Below are 25,977 nucleotides of genomic sequence, written 5' to 3'. Positions count from 1 at the left end.
TAAATACCCCACTCCCAATATCATCATACCGTCTTCAATAATTATGACTTCTAATGCTAATAAACATAATATATCATATGCCATTATCACTGAGTCAATACATCACCTACAATTATGCCTAAAAACACAATATCAACAAATTTCTTGAACATTTTAAAGCGATAATTAATCCATTTTTACTTTTACTAACCTTTCAATAAATTGCTTATTGCCGTCTTCTTTATCCCCAAAATAATACCATAATTATATATTCTTATTATGTCAGACTTTGAAATATCAACACTTTTTGGAATTAAAATAATTTTATATAGTATAGATTATTAATTTTATTGAGACGTATTTACTCAATTTTTCATTGGAACTTTTGATTATAAAAAATGAAGGATAAGTTTATCTACTACTTTAGGTAATCCATCTAGAAGACACCTTGCTAAATATATATATATATATATAATCATATTTACCTATATTCTATTAATATTTCAAAATAGAAATTTAGAATTTAAATATGTTACCAATATTTAATATCTCTTTGAGTAGGTCGGTTTTCATGCATTTCACATTTCTTAGAGCAATGGGTGAATCATTCAATATTTTGTATCAAAAAATATGACCTAAAAGTTATTGGTTAAATTATACCGCCAAATTATTTAGGAATTGTCGACGCATTATTTCGTTCTCACGCCATCAGCATTTCTTTCATCAATTTTTCTGAAATGCTTTTTTTTTATATAAGTATTACATTATAAAATATTTCATAAAAATCTTATTCAAAGTCGATAAACGCGAGTAAAAATAACTTAGATATTGCAAACTTTCAATCATTACAGTAATTGCTATGCACGTCATCTTTATGTAAATATATAGGCAGTATTGTTGAGTATTTATAGAATTGAGTGACTTTAATAAATGACCGGAAAATATTCATTTCCTTTGAATATATTTATAACGAATACATCCTTCATGTATTGTATTTTTATCCATCTTTATTGCTATTTGTTAAAGCATTTTTAACTTACGGTTGTAAAATAAAAACTTATGACATTAATCTTAAATTGTCAAAATTCATATTTTTCTGTAAGATTTGATTTATATTTTTAGCAATGGACTAATGGTTTATGAATTATTAAAGGGTTGTATTCTATAAATAGACACATTATAATTATATCTCTGCGGTCTCTTCTTATCCAAAAATCGAAGTTTGAAATATTTACAATTAGTAAATCGTTGGGTAGGCATATTTAAGGTACGTGCGTAGCAAAATTCAGTATTGCAGCGACAAGTTCATTTTCACAGTTATTGTTATTGGCGAGACTAGCGAACTTGTTTTGGTGAAAAAAAATTTCGATTTTTTTATCATCCTGCCTTTATAAGACGAATTTGACAGATGACGTTTTGAAGAGCCTCATGAACTTGGCGAATCTATATCAGTATTCTGAGATTTTTTTTCTACCACATTGTTAGTTGGAAACAATCAATAGCGTAGACTGAAATAAACAATGCGCAAACTGCTGCGATATATACTGCTATTTATGTATTAACAATAATAATATTAACATTTTTATTTTTATTTTTTAAATTGTTTATAGAAAATCAACATTCGATAAGTTATCGTATGAAAATTTTCAGGTGACAAGATTTGAAAAAAATCAAAGAAATGAGGTTAAATTAAAAATATAATAATGTTTCTTAATATAAATTTCTTAAGATAATGCACTTTAGACTACACTTGATCATAATTTTGGAACAATTGTCAATTTGTGTATTATACGTAACGTGCATGGTCGTTTCTCATCATATCGAAAATCGATATTTCGTGTCAGGTACACACACGCACATGCACACACACATAAACACACAAACAATCACACATACACACTCATAAATTTGTTGTATGCAAATATATTTAAGGATATCTTTCATACTGTTTTTATACTATGAACACATCTTCTGTCGTCGCACAGTGGGATATTTTCATAAAAACCTGGCCAAAAAATAAATACTTATTAAAAATCAATTTATCTAACTTCATTTAATTATTTATATCATGTTATATTAGTAGAATAATATTATTTTACAGATATCATAAAAATTAAATTATAAGTCACGTTTCTGTTGAATTTATTCACTCGACGACGTGGAAACTTAATTTTCACTACTAATATCTGACTCTGTTTCTATTGTTTTTATGTTGATGTCTGGAGGCAAAATCATTTCCAATACTTCTGGGTGAATATGTTTAATATTTTTTTGAGGTAGTTGCCTTAGACTGGAAATAAATGGATCAGAACTTACTAAAAGTCTATTAAAAACATGGAAATTAAATATAATTTTTCAAAATATTTATCACTCACTGAATCAATAATACTACCCTGTGATTTTAAAATTCTTTCAGTAGTTATATCTAATAATGCTTGTAATTTCACTTCAGCACAACTTTCTGTTATTTGCAAACAAGATTTATCAGGATAACATTCATTTTTTGCGTACCTTAAAAGATAATTTGCAGGATAAATATTACAACCATGTTTTTTTGCCTGTGTCCTAATTAAATTGTACTGATGCTTTGTCAACTAAGCCTCAATAAGCAAAGAAAGAGCTTCGTCATTAGAAATAACCTTAATTTTATTTTTACTGTCTTTATAAGATTTGTTGTACTTTGAAGCTCTTATAGGTGTTGTACACGTAATATTTTTTATAACGTAAGAACTATCTACATTTCCAGATTTTCTTAGAGACATTTGAGCAGCATATGAAAGCATAGTTGGACTATATTGGGTACGTAATTATTCCGTTTTTCTTCTTTTTGATCGATCACTACTATCATGAAATGATGTAGAAGGCCGACCTCTAGATTTGCCCGACTGAGTTGAAATCTTTGAAGGAAAATGTATTTCAGAGTCTAACGAGATTTTATTTTTTAATAGAAATATGTTATTTTTTCTCTGTGATGATTGCCATTTAGATTTAAACTCACTAATGAAGTATGATAATAATTTATTTAAGGAATTGTCGGACATTCTGTTAATGTAACTAAATGTTTCTTTAAATGGTCAAATCGTTCAGTAAATTGTTTAGCATTAATTTCTTGCATTATATGAAATAATGTTCTCCGACTTAAAGAAATATGATTATCACCAGATCCTAAAATATTATAATATTATAACATTAGTATAAAAATACCAAGTGTAGTTTGAATAAAAACAATTTTAATACGTTTAATCACATGTAATCACATGTAATCACATGTATGTGAATCAAAAGTAATTTACACAATAAAGCGCAAGTATGCGCAATTGTTTTTTAATTTTTTTGAAACTGCATAACATACACTAAAAAAATAAAAGTTTGTATGGACTCGGACTATCTTGGAAGTTTACTAAAATTAATAATGAATTTTGTGTTTGTATATTTTATTTTAATTCTTGTATTTTTTATTAAAATTGTATATAAAAATATAAAGATAAATTGATTTTATATTTTATTAAACTTAAATACTATATACATACCTCCAGGTAACGAGTTCATTTTTTTTTTCGTAAAAATAACTATACTACATAAAATATCAGCTATGTTCTAACTAAACTTTTTGTATAGAATAATACCGACGTGCGCGTCGCATCTGTAATGTCATACTCTGGGGTATTATTGCAATACAATTAATACTGATAACAACATAAAATATTACGTAATTGCTTTAATATTATCTTTATTAGATAAACTATCAACAATTATCATGCTAAATGCATTTTGAAATTTCTAATTTTGGCCAGGTTTTTATGACAATATCCCACTGTGCGTCGGTATAAAACGTGTACGATTTTTACGATAAATAATGCTATACAAATAGGAATTCATAATATATTATTTTTATTATTTTTATTGTTATGGTATGGAATGTAATTAATAGATAGAATATAACTAGGTCGTGGGATAACCAATAGAACTATATTTTTCTGTTGTGTGCAGCAAATTCTCGGGATCTTGTATTCGGCGAGTGCGACGATCACATTATTATTATTATTATTGTTACAGCTCATACTCGGTTGACGTCAATTGTAATATTTGTACAATAATTAGTCCTTTGACAAGTGTGTGTATAATACGTGTGTTCCGTCGTATTCGCCGGCTGCCTTGACAAATAGCTTGTCCACTCGTGTATACTTTCAATTACTGTTGATGATGTCAATCAACAACAGGTCCGTTTTTCGAATGTTATCTGCACGGAAATTTATTATTATGCTTCAAAATACGTCATAATTAAAAGAAAAACGTATTTGTTTTAAGAAAGATAATAATTTATTGTTTTGATTATATTTAACAAACTTAATGGTTCTTCGAGAAAAAATATTGTTAGGTTGAATTTTCGTTATAAAGGAATTAAATTGTTTTGACTTGCAACACTGTTTTTATACAAAATGAAATGTATGCATATTTGAACAAGTGATACATGTTGTTTATCTTTTTTTTCAATTAACTATTTATAAATGTTTACAGTTATTTAAAGAATTAAAAATATAATTAGGTACATTATCATTAAGCTGAAATCCACGATGAATAATATGGAAAAAACTTTTTGTTTTTGAAAATGTAATTTTTTCACCGTACATTATTCGAATGCTCCAAAATAATTATAAGTATATAGAAGGAATATACAGTATAATAGAATGCAATTAATTCATTAAATAGAACTGTTATTTCATTATTTGATAAAAAAAATTCATTATGTAGAGGTTCACTGTAATTTAATTACAGCATAATACCAATGAAAAAATTTAAACGATGATTATGATAAGAACTGTAGCAATTATGTGAATATATCTTTTATTTTTTTTATTTTATTTTTTTTAAAAGAAATTTACAATCTGTAAATAAAAAAAAAAAAAATAGTCAATATAATAAATATTATGAATAACAATGGCATGAATAGAGCATGATTGGGGAAGAGGCCCATCGGCAACACCCTCATAATTTGTAATTTGGCAATTTATTATAATAGGTCACGGAAACCGTTCCTTTTTAAACGTCGTTTTGGGTTTCCAGGTAGAGTGTGAGAGCACATATTTTTTTATAAGATGATTTTTGTGGGAGTTGAGTTTGGAATGGAATCTTTTGTAGTGAGTGGTAGCTAGTTCTTTAACGGTTGTGATGTTGAGGTCTTTGTAAAATAAAGCATTACTTATGTACCATGATGCGCCTGTGATAAGTCGAAGAGTGATGTTCTGATGAGCTTGTATTGGACAAATTTTGGAAGATTTAGCCGGTCCCCAAATTTGGATTCCATAATACCAGATGGATCTTATTATTATTTTGAAAATTAATAATTTTGTTTTTAGACTTAGTTTGGATTTTAGCAGTGGACGAAGTTTGTGAAGCCTTATGTTTGTTGCTTGTCTTTTTTGTTTTAAATACCCCGTAAATACCCCCCCCCCATGTGAGGCGCTTATCTAATGTTTAATCTAAGTATTTTATTTGATCAGATGATGGTATGACTTCATTGTTGACAGTAATATAAGGGCAGTGATATATTTTTTAAGGTAAATGTAATATGAGCAAATTTGTTTTAATTTATTTTTGTTTTCCATTTTTTTGACCAAGTTTCAATTTTAGAAGTATGTTTCTGTAAGTTGTCAGAAGTAGAGATGGGATTTTTGTTAATGGACAGAATAGCAGTATCATCGGCATAGGTTGCTAGTATCGTATTTGGGTCGGTGGGTATATCGAAAGTGAATATATTGTATAAATCCGGGAATAGAAGACTACCTTGTAGAACTCCTGCATATATATCAAATGATATAGAGTTTTCATTACCTTGGCGTACTTGAAAAGTTCTGTCTTTTAAGTATGATTTGAGTAATAGAAAGTACAATGCCGGAAATATTTTTTTGAGTTTATAGGTTAAGCCCTCGTGCCAAACTCGGTCAAACGCTTGTTCTATGTCTAGAAATAAGCCCCGTGTGCGACCGGTCGGGTACGTAATCGCACTGTTATCATCGCGTGTAAATGTATTCGTTATTCCACGTTTTCGAAAAATTGTCGGTTATGTTTTATAAAAGTTAAAAGTCATGCTCTCAGTGCCACAAAGTTCATTAATTTCGCGTGTATTTCAGTTTTGTGTGGTGGCACTGAGACAGTTATCTTCATTTTGTGATGTCCGGCGGCATAGCCTTCGTGGTGAATGTTGACGGCACCGTCGCTCTCTCGTCTTTGTGACTTCATGATGTGCACATCCAATATTATCGTCTGGACGTTCGTCCTTCCTGTTTTTTTAAAATGTGTGAAAACCACGTTTTCTTGTTGTGAATAACTGTTCGGTAAATATCGTTCGTTACAACAGTTACTATTGTTTGTTCTAATTTGTGTTCCCTAGTTCTAGGTGTTCAATTTGTACCGGCAGTTTTGTAATTCATGGTTTTGTATTTGTCATTGTGCTGTGAACATTGAAGCGTGAATTTTTCTTCTTTAACTGTAGTTGTGCGGCGCACGTACGTGGGGCATTGTTTTTTTCTTTTGTATTATCTTTTTATTATTTACATTCCCCGGTGCGGTAGCGTAGGGATTAAACCCACCGTCCACAGCAGTTAAATATTGTGAAATAATGTTTGTTGCTTGAATTGCGTGTTCCTGAAACGGTGATAATAAACAATGACGTATTCTTGAATAGACGACAGTTGCGGTGCCGGCATGGGCTGTTTTATCAGGGTGATTTGTTACGTGAGTGGTAAATTTATGTAATTTAAAATTAGTATTTGGTGTAAAATGAGTTTCAGTTATCATAGCTATGTCAATTTTTTTTGGTATAATAAGTTATGAAGTTATAAGTAATAAGTTTTGAATGGCACCGTTTGCGTTCCAGAGTAAAATGTTTAGTGAGAGATGGGATTGGGTGGAGCAACTCATTATATTTTATTAAGAGTTTGTTGATAACCGTTGTGAGGAGTGAAATAAATTGATTAATAATTCTTTAAAAACATCGAGGAATGAGGTGAGCTGTTTAGAAAAATAATTTGGGGTTTGTTCGTGGATTTTTGTATTATTAAATGGATGAGAGGCGTACGCATATGATTGAGTGTGAGGCTGATTATTTGTATTGATATTATCATTTAGGGTGGTGCAATAGACCTCTTTAACAGGTATGGTATTATTGTTATTTAATAATTTAATATCAGATTGGAAATACTGGTTAATTTTTTTTTTATTATTTTGGTGTCTTTATTGTAGATTTGTATACACAATGCAACCTTGATAACTTGCTGGGTGTTGTCCTTCACGTAGTGTGCATTTTGGTGGTTGGTCGGTGGATTTTAAACAGGCAGAGGTACTATGGTTTTCTCCATATTTCACGCATCGGGGTGCGTGATTACAGTATGTTCTCGAGTGACCAAAATCTTGGCATCTAAGACATCGTATTATTTGGCGTCGAGGGTGTGGCTCTTCAACTTTAATTTTAGTGTAGCATATTGAAGTTAGTTTAAATATTTCTTTGTTTTTTTGGTTAGGTTCAAGGTCTATGAAAAATAGAGGTAATGGTATTTTTGTTATTTTATTTTTTACATTTACAGCTTGTCTTGCAGTAAATCCGTTTTCACTTAATTCTTGGATAATAAAATCGATAGGCGTGGTATGATGCAAATTCCGAAAAACGACTCTGTATGGTTTATCTCGTTTAATTTGAGAAGTGTGAAAATTAACTTTTTTTTCTTTGATCAGTTTAGTTATTTTTTGGAGTAAATTGGCTGATTTTGTTTGAAGTTTTCGGTTATTGATAATACTTTTGCAAAATAATTCTTCGGGACTGATTAATAGTTTGATAGCGTCACAGAAATTGTTGTAGTTTAATTCAGATTTTATAAATATTGGAGGTGGTAATTGTGGTTTGGTATTTGGTAAATCGGATGTTTGATCAGTATCCATTTCCTGAGTAGATAAGTTTTCAGAAAGTGAGGCGATACGATTTTTTGATGTGAACTGGCTTGATGTATTGCTTTGTTTGGTTTTGAGAGACGTAATAGATGATAGAGTGACGTTTTTGGGAGTGAGGAGACGTTATCAATGTCCAATCAACAGATAATAAATCGTCCGGGTCGGTGTTAATTATTTCGTTTTGTTTAATTATTTGATTGCCATTTACAATTTTAATTAGAGTTATCGGTTTATTGTTGTATGGCTTCTTTTGTGGCGGCAAGCGCAGTGACTTGTTATTTTGGTTAGATAACGAGCGTGGCAGCGTATTATTTTGGTTAGACATTTTGTGCAACGGTAATTAAAAATGCGATTTTTCTTACCTTGGGGATGCAAAAACCCCCATAGTGAGTGAGACCTGAAACACTAGTGGTTCGTCATTTTTTTTCCCTTTTCAACGGTATACATTTTATTAAAAATCGACAAAGTTGTATAAGTGAAACATAAAAAGAATCGAGGACGTTTAGTAAACATGTATGCTCGATAAGAGCTGTGCACGGAGTGTGGATATACCTTACGAAATATTTTGTATGGTTATGAAATTACTCAATAGTACCTTTTTCGATAACACGATGTAAACCATTGGCCGGAAAATGGGGCTAGTGACGCTCGTAGAAAACATCAGCTTGAACACACATTGTGAAAACCTATGGTTTGCTTGCGTATGTGGAAAAGAATAGGGTCGTGACTCAATTTCACCGTCGGATTTGATACATTTATCGAACATGCGTATCGAATCCATCACAGCGGTGATTGTTTCATTTTGATGTCCGTGACAAAATAATAAAATTCAAGTGTAAATACAGAGTGATTTATTTAACATGCTCACCGCTCTATTATGCTTAAATTAAACGTTTTTCAAATTTTGATTTGTGGAAAATATGTGTTTTCAATAAGACTATATTTTCAAAAGCATAGATTTTATGTAACATTTAACTAATATTCTATGGAAATGAAAAGAGTAAAATAATTAGAATTTTGATAGTGTTATTTTGTTTATTACGAGTACTATGTTTGAAATTTAAATTTGCATTACCTCGAAATCATGGTGCATAGTGTTAAAATTGTTAATTTCATCACATTATCTAAAATAAAAATGAATTGTAGTGTTTCGATCAAAAACATTGCACCAAGTTCTTCTTAAATATATTTGAAGAATCTTAACCTTACCGATTCGAATTTTGACTATGTTTGTATTAAAGAAAAATGTATCGAGTATTAATTTACGTATAAGTTTATGCCATTTCCATTTGAAAACCTAAAGTTGATACTACCAAAAGGTACTCCTTAGAGGTACAACAAATCTTTGAATTTAACTTACAATCTCATAGTATCATCACAAGCTTATTTAACGGACAAGAATTTGACGAGATGTATATTTTGAACGCATAAAAAGAGGTGGACATGCATAAAAGTTACTCTGTACATAAATATATAGAATGTCTTGTATACACGATCTCAAACTTTTATAGTTATATATTTTACAATTCAATAATGACGGACACTTGTTTGTCCGTGAATTTCCCGGCGTCACGGCGATAAGCAAAATATAATACATACATAACGCTATTTTTAAAACCGTTTTTCATAATTAGCAAATTAATGGAAATAAAATTAACGTCACTTGACAAGCCATTTATGTATCACCTCGATTAGAAATACAATAATAATTTCAAAATCTGATAATTCTCTCTAACACACACATACACTATGTATACAGTATACAAATATCGATCTGAAAACTAACGTACCGGAAGAGCGGTTTTATATTGTAAACAAGATTATCGTACACGCCGTGAAAAAGTGTGTAGAACATATAATTTCAAAATATGATAAATTGTAATACTTTGTACACTTCGACTGCACCGTTTGTAGCTTGTGAGATCACGAGTACAATATAAAAACAAGATAACGGCCGTTTATCAAGATTTATGTATTTCAATGGTGATGGAACGAACCATCAAAGTGTTTCTTGTATAATATTATTACAGCAAAAGCTGAAGCATTAAACGGTTATCATTACGTAGCCGTCCACCCGGGACGCTCTTCGGCTTATATTCATTTCACTTTGTAATTATTACGAGTATTACAATTTATTATATCATAATTGATTTTTTGATTTTTTTTTTCGTTTGATATTGAATAAATTTGTTTGTTATTATAACGCTACTATTTTTCCAACTATATGAAACACACAGCTGAAATTCGTTACTACAGGTACTTATTTTTATCTACATTTTCATTTATCTTCAACTATCGCTATAAGATTGATGTGTGATCAAAACTCCTAGCAGCATACAAAATAGGGTTATGTGTAAACAAAGGAAAAACTGAGTACTTATATGTTTTTGAGTGGACGGAGGCTACTGCATTGTCAGTTCATAAAAATAGATAACTATGAATTTAAAAGTGTAGGATAGTTCAAATACCTCGGTACTATTTTGACTGAAAAAAATAATGTAACGAACGAGGTAGCAGCTAGAATTCAAGCTGGGAATAAATGTTACTATGGACTTACAGGGGTACTAAGCTCACGAGCAGTATCACAAAAAATAAAATAACAATTATATACGTCCCTGATACGACCGGTTATATTGTATGGATCAGAAACATGACCACTTAGAAAAATGGAAGAGCACAGATTCATTACCGGTGAGCAAAATCCTTAAGGTACGGCCCCACTGGGAGCGATTCTGCGATTCTGCGTTTCGAGCGTTTCTGCGATTTTACACGCGCGATGTCCTCTAGCGATTTTGATAGGGACACTTTAGCGATTTTACATGCGTTTCTGCATTTTTAGTTGCGCGTGTTCGTGTATTTTTCATTTGTTTATTCGATCCTCGACTAAGATGATGTCCAGAAAAATGTTGCTGGCTGAAAGTGCTGCTTTACTTGATAGGTATTTAAAAGATTATTATTATTATTTTATTGTTTATAATTCTTTGAACATTCTGACAATTAATGAAGGTATCCACTCTCCCATCAGTATAATATTATAATTTATAACACTTTTCAGTTTTATAACATTCGATCTCAGAAATACTGTTTTTTTAATAATAAGTTCTTACAATAGATGCATAACAGTAATTATTGTCATTTGTTGTCAATATTTATCTAATTTTGCAGCTCTAATTTCTTTAAAATTATATGTCACCCCAAAGTAATGCAATACTTGTACTCTAGTTAAGAGCCTCAGTATACTTATTAGTTATTAGCTAATATACTATATTATACTATGATACTATATTAGCTAATGTATCAAAATATATAATATTAATTAATTAAATTACCATTCATGTCAAGATCCTTTCTAATGTTGGACCAACATTTTTGAATCTTAGTCTTATTACTGTGGTCCGGGTGTCTAGGATTCCAAATAGCTTCCTGTACGAAGACAGCGGCAGCTATTTGTTCGGACACAACTGACGCGGAAGACATTTTGACAGCGATTAATCGCCGAATATCAAACTATTTTGTTCTTTCAGCGATTACCGCGAGTGTAAAGCTACACGCGACACGTGGCACGCGCTTAGTGGGGCCACTACATATGAGTTACATACTTTTGTTAAAATCGCTAAAACGCAAAATCGCTACACGCTATCGTAAAAACGCAAATCGCTCCCAGTGCGGCCGCACCTTAAAGCATAGTTGTCACACTGATGGTTGAGAAATTACGAATAAGTGCCTATTGACTTCTCAGAGATGTATTATGGACGCTTAACGCCAGGTTGAATGAAATTACTGTATGTGATATCAACATGTGATTACTATGAGTGGTAAATAATATCATATTGAGAGGTTAATAATGTTAGTACATAATAATTAACGGAACTTCTCATTTTCTGCGCATAGACTAGTAATAATATATAGTAATAATTATTGTCCAGAAAATAAAATAAAAATTGGTAGGAAGTTTTTTCACGCTTGTCGAGATTCGAACCGTTCACCCCCAACCTATCTATTTCTAGACCTATACTACTGGGACACCCTACCAAGACACTTTGTAATGAATAAGTTAGTATACTGAAAGTAGAAACATTATATATTATACAATAACGCGTTTATAAATATAGCAGTGATAGTTTATCGAAACTGGTGGTAAATATACTTGTATTTGCAATACATTTTTATTTTTATGATATATTATAATACATAAACTATTTAGTATTATTAGAAATAATTTTCAATAAATTATTTAGGTATATAATTTATTATATTCATATTTAATAATTGATAATTCACTACTTTATTGTCGTTAAATAATTTGTTTAAAATATTTCAAATAAAATAAATGTGCAACGTAGTAATGAAGTATATACATGTATTATAGATGTAATCGTAGTTATTCAAACATAAAACTTAAAATGAAATGTAATAAAATAGCGAATAACGATCACAAAATAAAATAATAAATCATAAACCATAACCAAATCATAAGCATACAGTTCGACAGCGACCATCGTGATGGCGAAAATATACAATATACGATAAGAACTTAATTATATATATAAAACAATATCAATATATTTGAAAAGATGGCAATTAGAATGATGAAACTTGATATGATGTTGTGGGTAAAACCCTTCGTGATAATTCTTATAATTTATTATTATACAGCCGCAACGTACACAAAACACCAATAAATGCGCGTTTTTCGATTCATCATACTATTAGGTCGTGTGCACATTGGAAAACGTTGCGCGGTGGACGATAAGCGGCGAGCGTTGACAAAAATAAATCAAACACGGTAATTTTATCGGAACTGTGTATACTGATCTCGTTAGCGTTAGCGTTAGCGATGTGCTGTGCGCGATGCGTTGTATTTATATTTTGCATTGGTATTGATTAAAATGTGTTTTATAAAACACCATGTGCTCTCAAAAAGTACATTTTATAAATGCAAGTCGAGAACTTTTTATATCAGAAGTGCAGGGAAGACTATCTTTATGGAATGATAGACATCCCGATTATAAAAAAACTGAAAAAAAAACAAATTGTGGGATGAAATTGGAGCTGTTTTTGTATATTTTCCAGTTAGGAATAGATAATATTATTTAATTATGATTTTTTTTTTAAGTTGTTTGTTTTTTGTTTATTTTTGAACCTTAAAATTTTAATACAGTTATTTTATAGATACAAATTTTATAAACACAATGTTGCTTTTTATAAAATATTTAAAGGAAAATGTTTAATAAAAACAATTTAAATATTAATACTGAATAACTACCTACATAATAATATAATAATTAAAACAAAATCATATTTAATGACTTACCTTAGAGTGACATAAAGTCTCTCAGCCGCAGAAATAGGTTTTTTGAAATTTGTTACCGGCTTTGTTAATTTAAATTGTACTTTAGATAGAAGAAAATCAAAAGTTTCTATTGACATACGTAAAAATTTGAAAAATCTCTCTCGATCAAGTCTTCATTCTTCATATACATGATGGAATCGCTTAGAACACTTCGTTTTTTATTCATTTCGTGAACACCTATTCTTTTTTTATTTTTAGATAAGAGGCGGAGTCTTCGTAAAAATGAATTTTCGAACAATAAAATACGACGAACTTTCGAACTTAGTGCCATGGTGCTCTAAGACCATACACTAAAATAAAATAATGTTTTAAACAACGCTCATCGCTTGCTCTTTAATATACACACTTCACAGCTCACCGCTCAACGCTCGTCACTCGTCGCTCATCGCCCACCGCTCACCGTGTAACGCTTTCCAATGTGTACGCGGCGTTATGGTCATTATAGGCATAATGAAAATGAGAAATATGATCTTATTTTGTAGATAATTTTTATAGATTTACCAATTCAACAAAAACCCATGGTCCGATAATCACTATAGAGGCACGACCGGCGCCGTTTGCATCATTATAATTATTACCATTGATTATAAATACTATATAGTATTTATAATCAATGTTATTACTATAGTCTACAATAATATAATGTACTAAGCAAATTAAAAACTGGTATTTAAAATTATGTTTTGTTTAAGACCGCAAGAAAACGTTGAATACATAAATATGAGTCTTTAATTTTTTACTTAACATGGTCATTACTCATTAAAAACTAAACTACGCATGGAAGTCCTTAATGTAATTAGAGTATCTCGAACTTCATGCGATGACACATAGAAATTGAAATTTGAGACCCAAACAGTATTTCGCATACAGATTAATAATTTACATTACATTTTCAATCTAAATGTGCCTACGTATGTAAGTTTTTGCGATAAGTTTTTAGTGATGCTCATGATATGGCTAATGGATATAAAACGGGGAGGTCACATTTGAGATCTAAACAGAATATCACATAGTAGTGGAAGTCACATTATTGCACACCGGGTTGTCTGTGAAAGAAAATTGTTGCAAAAAATATATGGCTCGGTCAAAGACGAAATAACTGGGGAGTGGAGAATAAAAAAGAACATAGAGATAGAAACATTATATGTTAGTTCGGATAAATTGGAGGTTATCAGAATAAGAAGGTGGGTGGGCCATGTTTGGAGGAACCAAAATCCACTACTACATGCAGTGATTGAACAAAATCCTATAGGTAAAAAGGCCTTTGGGAAGAAGAAAAATGCACTGGAAAGATGTAATAAAAAAGGATGTTGAAGAGATAGGGTAGAGAAGGATGGAAGCTTGGTTATAAGACGGGATGGTCTTAAAGGCCTAATGAACCCCCCCAAAAAAATAATAATACATATATATGTATACATACACGAAAACGGCCGGTATCCAATTCAATTACTGTGTAATAAAATATCATTCACACTGTACAAAAATAACATTCGGTATTCCGCTGGTGAAAATAACACACATCTACCATATGTGTTCGTTCCCCTAAGATTTCCGAGTACACGTCTCTCGTCTCTTAGTAATTTTTTTGATTAGTTTTGTACAGGATATCGTATGACTGAATGGGGTACGAAAAGCTCGTAAACAACGGTTACGCTATAGAGTAGGTAAATCATTTGAACCGTCACTTGTCCGTCGTTTGTTCGCCTTAAGAATAACGTTATCGTAAATCCAATTGGCCGGCGCCGTAATCTAATACAGTTGTGTTGTGTACTTAAATAACGCACTTAAAGCGGATAATAGCATAGTGCGAGATATAAAATATTCCCGTCAAACTTTCGAAAACATGATTACGTCCGTTTCGTGGCATCCTAGATACGATTCCAGGGCTTCCGATTAGCTGCAGACAGAATATTGTTCGAAAGTTTTACATTTTTTCTTTTTTATTTATGTTTATTTATTTATTCTCTTCGACAGGCCACAGATACGCTAATGCTGACCGTACGCACGATTAGTGAATAGTAAAAGAAGATCGGTCCGTACACTACGCGCAAAACAGATTGCCGACCGTCGTCCGTTTTTAACATTTCACACGAACCTGTGTGTACCGTGATCGACATTAATGTTAATAATACGATGTGACGATATTTGTACCTTGCACGTCGAAATTGGTGAACATTTGATTAGGTATGCCAGCGTAATAAAAATTAACGTTTTGAAATTAGCTTTACAATATGTTCTATATTATTGTACGGCTGTCGGAGACAAAAATCCAAGACTGGGCATTAACGAGTTAAAAAGTTAATTTAATTTTAACTTTATAATTTTACTAGTTACTTTTGAATTTTTCATTTACTTAACTATTAATTTATTAAATTTATTTCTAAATTAAATTGAAATTAACGAATTAATTTTTCATTTTCAGAAATAAGTTAAGTTAATTTCTTTTGTTTTTAATTTTTTATAATTTACAAATATCAGAAAATATTTTCTAATAAAAGGTTTTATATTATAAATTAATTATATCAAATATCAATAATAATATTGACATTATAGTACCGATATAGTTTATGGCTAAATATGGTATATTATTGTTATTGACGCGCAACGTCGTAATTTCGGAAAAAAATAAATACCAACACTCAAGTCTAAAAATAAACGAAAATAATAACCAATCATCGATTTTACGATTTTGTGCGTTATGGCGATGGGGGCCTGTAATTTTATCAGTATTTAGTTGTAAAATTGGGCACATATAAATTCCCCTGAAATATTGTAAACTCCCCTAAAAAATTAAATAGTAAATTTCCCTAATAGTAAACTCCTCTAAAAACATTTTGCTACCGTATTACACTTACGTAAATTCCCTTGATAAAATTAGAACTATTTAGAGTAACCCAGAAGACACCACGTAGAGGCAATTCTAGTTATCCTACAAAAATATTCGTATTTTTAATTGCATATATATTTCTTTATTCATATTTTATAATTAGAAAAATATCATACAAATAACTGTTATGAATAAACATTTCACGGTCCCATATATTTTTTATTGATTTTATTTTGGCTGTGAATTACTGATATTGAATTAAATTTTGTACTTCTTGATGATTGATAATTGAAAAGGTCAGTACAAAAACTATGTTAGTCCATATTTGAAGCAATATAGCAATTTTTTCACCTACAGTCTTGGCAGAGCATCTTCCAAATTAACAAAATCCACAAATGTTTGTGAATCATTCCATGCTCATTTTAAATCAAATTTTAACCATAGCCATCCAAATATTTTTATGTTTATTGATACACTAAAAAATATTCAATCAGAAATTTACATAAAATTACAAAGCATACACAAACCAAATAGTTGAAATAATAATAAGTTAATAAGACGTCAACAATTATTAAACTAGCTAATAGAAAATTATAAAGAACAAAAAATTAATACATTTTATTTTATAAAAACCGTTTCACATTATTACTCCATCAAAAAATAATCAACATAATAATATCAACTTTAATAATTTTAATAGTATAACGATGAAAATTAATTTTTCTAATTATAAAATATGAATAAAGAAATATATATGCAGTTAAAAATACAAATATTTTTGGAGGATAATTATAACAACCTTCACATGGTGTCCTCTGGGTTATGCTAAATGATTCTATTTTTTTTAGGGGAATTTACGTAAGTGTAATACGGTAGCAAAATGTTTTTAGAGGAGTTTACTATTAGGGAAATTTACTATTTAATATTTTAGGGGAGTTTACATTTTCCCGTAAAATTAACACTAAGAGTATATTTTGAAATGACCCTCCTCTTAAAGTTCAATGAAGTTGAATAACTGTTTTAATTATTATTATTTTGAATGCAGTCTTTTTCAATTATGAAAAATTGTTATGTAAAAGTAAAATTTTAATTTGATTTAACACAATAAGTATAATTTTTTAGTATTAAGATTATGATATCAAGATTTATATTTATAGTTTAAGTATATCTATATGAATAAATGTATATGTTAAAATATTATCCAACTATTCCAACTTATTATATTTTCATTTCTTATATAATTTTAAGTTAGTTTGTATATAATGGGTATAAACTATAAATATATAATTATTAAATTACATAAATTTCAATGAAATACAATACACTATATGGAAATACTATATTTTTATAAAGTATAATAAACACTATAGTCATAGTCTACAAATTAGTTTCGGGCTTGTAAAAAATAAATTTAGCGTTGTATAAAAATATTAACTTTTAACTTTTTGTTATTGGTGCAAAATAACTGAGTTAAAAAAAATCAATAACTTGCCGAGCCTTGCAAAAACCTAATCTCGTCACTTGCAAATCTTTGGCTGATTCATTTTGCGTTATTTTCTCGATACCCTTTCGATACGTAATACTTTTCAAATACATTATTTTTCCACGCATATACTGCACATGAACGTTTTAAAAACGAAACATGTTCAATAAACATAAATATTGACTTCATTGATTTTTTATTTTCAACATAAACGGTACACCAATATTATTACTTTATTTCATATCATTATACAGATAAAATAAAAAATATAAAAATAATAAACTGACTTGGAATGGGCTCACTCACTATTATTCAAAGTCAACCCCCTACCCCGAATGTAAAATTTGTGGTATGCAACGCACAGTTATATACAGTTTAACCTAATGTTTTAAAGTTCAAAAAGAACGGGAAGAAATCTTCAACTATACCCACCTCTACATGATACTTAAGCCCAAATATAACGACTGATGGTGTGTCATAAATTTGGATTTTTGAATTTTTAAACAAGAAATTTGGATTTCCGAATTTCGAAATTTCAGATTTTATTGAGTTGAAATTGTTGAACCTACTCGTTGTGGTGGTTTTGATAATTGATTAGTTGTAATGAAAAAAAAAAATTCTACCTCTGAATGGTTTTTGAACAACATTCAATTATTTTAAATTTATTTATATATTCATTTACTTAAAAAAATATTTTTATAACTACTCTGTTATAAGTAATGTATAAAATAATTTTAAGCCTAAGTTTCAAAATTGTTTAAGAGAAAAATTCGGATTTTGGATTTCATATTCCGAAAATTCGGATTTTCTCATCACTATTTCAATTAAATACCTTGAAATCATTGAATATGCAAGCCGAGTATAAAGTATAATACTACTAAGTATAATATACCTATAATACTAGTAAAAATTAAAACGATAATTGTTATTGTAAATATTTTATCTGTAAACTATATTATGCATTGTCATAGAAAAAAAAAAAATCACGAAATTAATATAATAATATGCTTTATTTTTGTACATCTCGTTATTGATGACTTAATTTTAAATAATTATAATATTTACTTACGAGAACACCTTGTGTACTATTAGAACATTAAAAGTTAACTCTGGGGCTTAATTCCGCATTTTTTTCAAGTTAATAAGTGATAATAAGAAATAACCATAAAGTTCAAATGTTTACTTTAACATCAAATAAAGATTAAGCTATCGGGTTGATTTATACTTAAATTGTATATCACGACAATTTGAACCTTATACATTAAATTTGTCGCCAAGTATTTTAGCGTTTAACTCGTCTTTCATTGGATAGTTATAAGTTGATGCCTATTCTCGGTGACGTATCTAAGGAGGGGGAAGTTGGAATGCTTTTCCCAGGCGCTATTGGTATAAGGGCGCTCTAAAGTTGATGAAAAATAATAAAAGTTATTAACATTCTCAGTACTTCCACCTACGTAAGGGCACTACATATTTTTTAGCACAGAGTGTCAAATTTCCTATATTCAGCACTGCCTATTCCAAGTTTGAACAATGTATATTGAATTGACACATGCTTAAGTTATAGTCGATCCGGTGTTTGATGTCAACGATAAACAAAGAAGGAAAACTTAACTCTTGAGTGTTGTGCAAAATAGGTAGGTATATAGTGCGGCAAAACATCTAGAAGTTTTTGGTAATTTTCAAGAAAAAAATTGATAACTTCGTATTGATAAATCCGTAATACCTCTAACTTTTAAATTGACGAACACATGTCTGTCTACTATGAACCAATCATTTAATTTTTTTCTATTTCTGCTACCACATAACTTTTTAACGTTAAACAGAACGAAAAACTGTAAGAAAGTTCGGATTAACTTTCGTAATTTTAAGTTGTTATCTAATATATATTACAAACCGGTGATATCGTTGTACTATAATTAATGTTACCGATCGAAAATAATAAGGTGTATAACCTATACACGTATTAACCAAAACGAAAAATAAAATATATATTATAAATGTTTGATATAATTAATTATATTCCATAACAGTTTCGTTTGTTTATTTTCGGGATTTCATAAGATATTGATATGCGTTTGATGGGGCAAAATCGAATACTAATTGATTTCTTTCACGACGATATTATTATTACTGTTGCGCACTTCGTAATGCGATCGCACGCATACCATTTTGTAATACGACTACTACGATTTAGCCATCTTTTGAATCTGCACGATAACGGTATTCGAATAAATGATAATACAAGCGTAAAGTTTAATATTCTGAGAGTTACTCGAGACGCCGACAGCCGTATCGAATCGCTCTTATTTTATACGCTTCTGGTATAGACGCGTATTAGAACATAATACAAAGATGACTGAAAAGTCTAACCTCCTTCCCAGAGCTTTTGAAAATGAGGAAAAAACGATTCTGTTATTTTTATTACACGTTTTACTTACAATATATATTAATGATAGGTAGCGATTCGATTTATTACGCTCATGTGAAATCATTACTCTGAAATAAAATGTAAATCAGAAGTGGCAAAAAACGATCGTGATCTACCAGTTAACCACGAACGTTTTTTGAACCAGTCTTTAGAATTTTGTTTGAAATTGTATTTTTTATACGTTGATCGTTACTGATATTTTAGATTCGAAAATCACTGTTATTATCAATGAAACCCTGGTCGATGTTCTTTGCAGATTTCGGACATTTTAAGAAAAACATTTATTTGAAAAACTTTGGCTACTGCTATTGTACATAATAGTCTGATTACTACAATAATTGCAATGTTCATATGATTTGGAAGTTACGAGAAAACCGATTCTCTTTCGGTTTAATGCTCAAAGAGAATATGTCGTCCAACAGATGGAAAGGTTAGAGTTTGAAAAAAGTCCGCTTTAAATCATTTTTGGATACGTTAAGAATTTTCAGACGTTTATCGAAATAAACATATACAACTTTATACCACCGGCGATGATAATCCCTCTAAAGAAATTTTAAAAAATAGTTGTATATAAGAAACGGATCTAATTTTTTTGACAATAATTGATGGGCGTCCGGCTAGTCCTGAATTATTTAGAGAAAACAAGGGTTGAAGAAGAAAATATGTAAGTAAAATTATACATTTTTTGCTACCCTCATATCATTTTCATTGAAAAAATAAAAAGTAGAACTATTATTTCATGATATTTTATCTTCGTAGATCCACGAGGTTTTACGCTGTTAGATATATTTAAATCGTGTACGGATTATTTGTATTTTCGAAAAAAAGTCACTGAAAAAAACATACTGTGGATTGATCTTATTATAATTGTGTGTAAATATACATTACGTAATAGCATTCATCGATCAACTCACTCTCGGTAAATCCAAAGTAATTTACATAATGTATAAACAAAAATATGTTATGGCTGTTAACAAGGTGTACGAGTTTCTCGGAAAAAGAAATATGTAATGTACATAAATATCGTTGTTTCTACGACGTAGTTGAATATATAATAATAATAATAATATGGTTCAAGTATGTAACTTGGCAGTGACTCTCCGGATTTTGTGTACCATATACGGAAAATTGTTATAGTACGTATTTCGCACTCAATTATAATTTGTAATGTTGACAAATTGTCAAAACATACAGTTTGTTATAATATTTTACGTTTGCATATAAAATAATTCAGGGAAGTTCGTTCAGGGCTTAAGGTATAAAAGTTAATTCACTCTAAAACATTTATTGTTGAAAACTGATGAATTAATGATTGCAAGTTTACAAAGTCTTTTTTCTTCATACTCAGACATTGTTTACAATAACTTAGTTTTAAACAAAATCTTTAATATAGTATATTTTACATATTATATTGATTTATCATATTCAATTCGATGCGGCTCGAAGTCGTAAGGAATACTTATACTTGGAAAACCATCGGCTTAAAGTTTTTCCAGCAGTTAAATCCGAAGCAATAATATATTCATTTTTAAAATTGAATTATTTCCAATGGATTTATTTACCTAAAAACTAATTGTATTCGTTCATTTAGCATTGTTGTGTAAAGATAAGTAAACATTTATCTAGCTTATGATAAAGGATAATTGGATACAATTTATCCAGATAAAGATAAAAGATAAAAACACTATTTAGCTGGTTAAAAAGAAGATAATATTTTTATTAATTAATTTACACTTTTTTTTATATAAATTTATATTTAAAAAATTAAATTAAATTAAAATTACCTTAACTTCGATTTAATAGGTACCTGCAATATAAACAATGAGCAAAAAATATTTCTTATATACATAATAATACTATCTAAATTTATGTATGGGAAATAAGTAACAAAAAAATAAGTACTCAGTTTTTTAAAAAAATACATTCTTCGTAAGTATATATAATTTTATAAAACGATTCATTTCAATTTATATAATACTTGGTATGGAATAATATTTATGGTTGAAATATTAAAAAGTTAATTCAACCATTTTCTATATTAATTAATTCTCTTTCTTATGAATCAAACATTGTATAATTCATTAGAAAGCATAAATTAAAAAATCATTATTAAATATATAAAAAATTCTTAATAATAATACTTATAGACACAAATTAAATAATATAACTAAACATATATTGCAGTGACAAAACTTTTAAAATAATATTAATTAATTATAAAGTTAATAAATTCATAATGATAATAAAGTTTTCATTAATTTTAAATTTTTATCAGTTTTTAACTTTCAAGTTAAATTTTTCGAATTTTTTGAATAAATATACTCGTATTTATTTATCTCGGTAATTTATTTAGATAATGTTCAACACTGTCGTTTAGAGAGGAAATTTGAGTACATATTATTTAATAGACTATTATAAAACCGTGATAAGTCAAACTTAGGTTGTTTAACCAACATATTTATAAATTTATATTCGATAAAGTCACATAATTTATAATTAACAGATAGCCTACGGTATAGAAGTTTTCGGACATATTTTTTAAAATTATTATCCTGTCTAAATTTGACTGTGAAATCTTTCAAAAAATTTTCAACTAAATTTATATAATCAATTAACTAATTTAATAATGTCAAAATTCAAAGTAATCTTCATTTATAAAATTCAAGCTTTTCTCGTAAAATATTTATTATTATATTTATTTATTTTTTGTTATACTATTTTCTCTTAGTTTCTCTTAATTCTAACTGTAGGAAACAATATATATATATATTTGTTAAACAGATAAATAATAAAAAGAGAAACAAAAATACTACGACATGAGATAACTATTAGCAAAGATAAATAATTAATAATAAAATAATAAAAAATGTAATTAAAATTACAACTTATTAAATCTTTAATAATCTTAAATTAATATATAATACTCTAGGTTTAGTATTTATTTATAAATTAATATATTTTTATTGGTAAAAAAAATTGAAATAGAAATTTTGCTGTGAAAATTCAAGAATATATTTATAAATCAGTAATAGATTATCATCATAACTGTAATGTTACTGCATGAGGAATCTTAGTTTCAAATTAAATTTTATCATATTTTTCATTTACTTAAGTGCTCATCCCGTCACTATATCTTGACTAGTATTATAAAAATGTTTTTTGAATAAGCTTATGTTTTTTGTGTACCAAATTTCATAGGAAATAAATATTGTATAGTTTTCAATAGTCACCTTACAATTTGACATATTTTGTGATTGTAATCATTCCTACGACAACACGTGTCACAAGAACAATAAATAATGAAATATTATTAAATAATATTTATTATTCAAGGTTGATTGGATGTTGATCCTTTAAAATGTCACTAAAATTGGAATAAAAATTGCACGGATATAGTTTTAAAAATGAAATCAAATGATGTACACTGTTGTATAAATAAAATACGTTGGCAGTACTATTTTTTTGATGTCCTTTTAGTATGAAAAAAAAAGGAGAGAAAATTAATTTAAAACGATAAACTAATAACTTCAAATTTTTCCAATAAATGTACTCTGTTGATCGAAAACCGTATTGCTAAATTATTTCGATTGTTACACCGAAAAAAATGATCAAAAGTCATTCGAAACGACTGTGGTACATGTGACAGTTGATATTACATATTTTTTATTTATTATTTTCGCAATTCAAACGTTGAAAAGCGAAGGCCACGTCTGAACAGTGCACAGTGTAACCCGAAGATAAACGCGTATCACACCATTAGGTTTTTCTGCGTAAAACGATTGAGATGCGCAACAGTCTCGAAGTTCCATTACGCGTCCGATTGTTATTTTGCGACGAAACGAAACAAATTACACACGACCCATGACAGACGCAAGTGTCGCGTAACTCTTCGGGTTTCCAAAAGCACTTCGGCCGTTGTTGGGGACAGGAAACGTAAACATTATCGTTCCGCGGCGGACGAGGCCGGGAACGTGTTCGTGAAAACGTGTCCTGCCTGACCCGTCCGGGACCGAAAATCGAAAACCTGAAACCGCACTCTAGCGCAGTGGCTACTAGTCGGTGCACAGATCACGTCCTGTGGATGGGATTTCGGGTATTCGCGTGACGGTATTATCCGCGTGTCGTCACCGAGGCAGGATTAAGGACCTTTTCGGTCCTAGGGCCACAAATTCGTACGGGTCCTATTGACGAAACATGTTTTACAAGAAAGCCGTTCGCTAAGCTCGTAGGAAAATATATTTTTCTAACTCTACGTATTTCAAAAATCGTATTGTATAATTATTCATTTATATCTACATGATTTATGTGTCCACTAAACTACTAATTTTATTATTTTGATCATAATATTTTGTCGATTAACATATGCATTTTAATGACTGATAAATAATTTGATAACATTTTGAATGCGTTAACAGAAAATTAACAATACGAGTAAATAAACATGGACCCTAAGCAATTGATAAATTATACGATTCGTATGCAATAAGGTAACATATTCCAAAAGAAAACGAAAGCATACCATTTAAATTACTTACTATTTGGATCTCTAGCAAAAATATATATACGAAAACAACAACTCACCTGAAATAAAAAAATAAAAAAATCATCAGTAAAGTCAAAATATAAATCAATTAATATGGATGATTGGTATTATGATTATTCTAAAACTATTAGTTAATTTATATAGAAGTTGGTTAAGTATGAACACATTGAGTGTATATGTTTTATGATGGTAAAAATAACTTATTTTACTTAATAATAGTAAATTATATAATATACTTTTATTTGAAACGCAATGATTGTTATTTAATCTTTTAACGAATAAAGAAAGACACAATACACAACCTGCTTGTTAATATATAACATGCATTGATAAAATCCATGTATATATATATGTGTATTTTTTTTCTATGGTTAATTTGTATTTTTATAAAATCCATAAATTTAAAAAAAAGAGCATTATTTCTAAATAATACTATTATCCTTTACCCCATCATAATATTACTACAAAATATATGAAATCAGGATGGTCACTTATATATGTGAATAAGATTTAGACTCCATATTTATAGAGTCCTAGTTTCTTATCACTATCATCATTTTATTATTAAAATTAATTTCGTGATAATGGTATTGAAAATATTGAACATACTTCATTGTTTTGATGCATATTGTTTATTAAACTACAGAATTTATGAAATATATACACTGTTATGATTTCATAACAATGGCTGAATGATTTTTGAACTCTCTTATGTTACCTGTGTAAAGCCTTAACAGTGATTATTCTGATTTCATAAATTTTGTGAAATTACTGACATATTTCGCTTATTCTTTTTTTATAATTATTTTTATAATTGATGATTAGTCAAATTTTAAAATCCCGAATATTAATGGCAATAGAGAAATTTTCTGACTTAAAAGTATCTATTAATTTGTTTGTTTTGTAATAAAATTAATGTAATTTAAGAAGTTTGATTGACTAAATATAATTTTCAATTGTAAAAAAATTAATTTGAAGAAAAAACATATTTCATAATTTATAAAATAACGTTTGATTTTCATCGCATTCAGTTTCGTTCGTAATCATACTTAAATACAACTACAGACATAAAAATTAAATTTAAAAAATCCAACCCTGTACTTCAACCAAAAATATAAATAATTTTCTAGAATAGCAGTGATAAGTTGTATGAATCCTATTGAAGCACTAAATTAATCCGCTCTGAAGTTAAGTATTAAAATCGATTATAAATTAATTATTTTTATTTTACGACTCGTCAAAATTATTCACAATGTTCACAATGTTTAATAATTAGAACTAAAGTCTGTTTAATGTAAGTACAGTACATTTCATCAATTTTTTTGTTTCAATAGGATTCTTTATGAGAATTTTGGAACAGATACTCGTAGTTTAATTACAGAAAAAGTTAATAGAATTATGATGAAATCAATTTGATGAC

General features: G+C 28.9%; 1 protein-coding gene and 1 long non-coding RNA gene across 3 annotated transcripts in view; both read right to left on the bottom strand.

Moving 5' to 3' along the window:
- Positions 1-25,977, bottom strand: part of LOC112682271 — a 274,831-nt gene that overhangs the window by 125,520 nt on the left and 123,334 nt on the right. The window lies entirely within an intron of this gene.
- LOC112682273 lies at positions 2,137-3,592 on the bottom strand. Its single transcript, XR_003148477.1, has 3 exons — positions 3,510-3,592; positions 2,355-2,490; positions 2,137-2,269 (listed from the first exon to the last, which is right to left on the bottom strand). It is a non-coding gene; the product is annotated as an uncharacterized LOC112682273 (long non-coding RNA).

This window comes from Sipha flava, unplaced genomic scaffold (assembly GCF_003268045.1).
Source record: "Sipha flava isolate LNK unplaced genomic scaffold, YSA_version1 201_pilon_pilon, whole genome shotgun sequence".
Classification (NCBI taxonomy): domain Eukaryota; kingdom Metazoa; phylum Arthropoda; class Insecta; order Hemiptera; family Aphididae; genus Sipha; species Sipha flava.
The sequence above is the reverse complement of the archived record's forward strand: the minus strand, read 5'-3'. Positions and strand labels throughout refer to the sequence as shown.